Raw genomic sequence first — 1,788 nt, 5'->3', positions numbered from 1 at the left:
GTGCATCGGCATAGCAGCCCCTACCGACAAGATCGGTATGACCTGAGAAAAAAAGTGTTAATCAAAAACCTCATTCGAAATCAACATCAAGTTCGGTGTAGTTTAGATCTTCAGAATGTCGAAGAAAACCAAGAGGATGAACGCTCAAAAGAATCAGGACTTGGAACGTCACAGTCGTTGTATAAGTTTGATAACATAACGCTTGACTTACGCTACGTTAGTATACATAGAGGGGATTACCCCTCTAACCAGCTTGAGACTTTAAATTTAAAAGAAGACTGGCTTGTTGGCGAAAGTACTGATGAACAAAATAAATTCATGGATAATGAAACAACATTAAAAATGGTGAAAGAAGAAAATAAAGATTCTACTAATGAAAAAGAAACAACAAACCACGTTTTAAAACGCAAACTGAGAAGTTCAGAAGATAATAAATTACGAGTACCCATGGTGAGCAAAGATCAAAGTGAATTTAAGCGAAAAAGACAGTGTGGTCGCCGTATACTAACAGAGACAGCCTTGTCTAATAGCAATGATAGTTCGAAATTAAGTGGCTCACCCCAAACTACAGTTGAAATCGGGAATTCTGGTGAAGTTTCTGATCATCAAGAAATGGTAGCTAATGAAAGTGATGATGCAAAAAACGACATTTCATTGCCCTTAAAACCTGTAGAAAATATGTCAACTACAAGAGTTTCAAAACGGTTCAAGCGATTTGCATTTCGAAAACCACTAGAATGCAATTCTCCAATCAACAAAACTAAGACGCGTCGTAATGTTAAACAAAGATCATCATTTAGAAAAGGTTTGGAACGTTTGCTGTTTTCAAAATGTTCACCTAAAGGAAACAACGGTTGTTTGGATGAAATTACTATTGAAGACAGCGTCCCAAATATGAGCAAAAAAACATCTTCTGTGACGCGATGGGTTCGAGGTTTTAAACGATTTTATTCGAAGACAAACAATAAGGGGACAGCGAGTAAATGTAATTCAACAGAAACTGAATCTAGTGACGGTCGAGAAAATACCGACACTAACAGGGTAGCTAAAGTGATACGTTCGGTATCTGTGTACGAACCGTCACAACGAAAACATATTCGAAAGCCACGGCGTCGAGCCTTTAGTTTAAGAGTGAAATCTAAGGATTCTTGGGAATCAATGGAAAAATGGTATTTTACTTGAAATTTGTGTTTTATAGTGTTCAGTATACAAAGTACTAGATATTATAGGCTTATACAAGAAATAAGCCTATTTTAATTTGTACTTGCTACGATTAGTTTTATTAAAATGACTTAAAACATAATTGGTGGTTTTATTGCACTTATAAGTTATATGTAAAATGAATGTCTACGGTTTTTAGAAATAAATCATAATTATAATGCTCGCTAGTTGTAGTGTGATAATTATCGTATTACTATTAGCAACCGGTAAGGCAATTTGTCTAGTAGAAATATAATTTTACGGATCAGTTAACTATATCGGTAGTTTCTAGTTTATTTTGATAACTACGTTTTGGGGTCAAATACTTCCAATTTGCATAGAACAATAATAATTCTGTGGAGCAATAAGTTATTTAAACAGTTAAAGATTTAGTTTCATTGCCCGTGTATACTATAAGGCATAACTTCGACTCTCTTAAACGAACCGTATAAAACGAAGCTCTCATATGTGTATATAAATAGATAGATTTAAAAAATTTCGTAAAGAAACGAAATTTTTTATGTGTTGAATATACTGTAAATTTAATCCGGCACCGTAAAAAGTTCGACTTTACTACTATTAACGTGG

This window comes from Limulus polyphemus, unplaced genomic scaffold (assembly GCF_000517525.1).
Source record: "Limulus polyphemus unplaced genomic scaffold, Limulus_polyphemus-2.1.2 Scaffold4217, whole genome shotgun sequence".
Classification (NCBI taxonomy): Eukaryota; Metazoa; Arthropoda; class Merostomata; order Xiphosura; family Limulidae; genus Limulus; species Limulus polyphemus.
Note: the sequence above shows the minus strand (reverse complement) of the source record.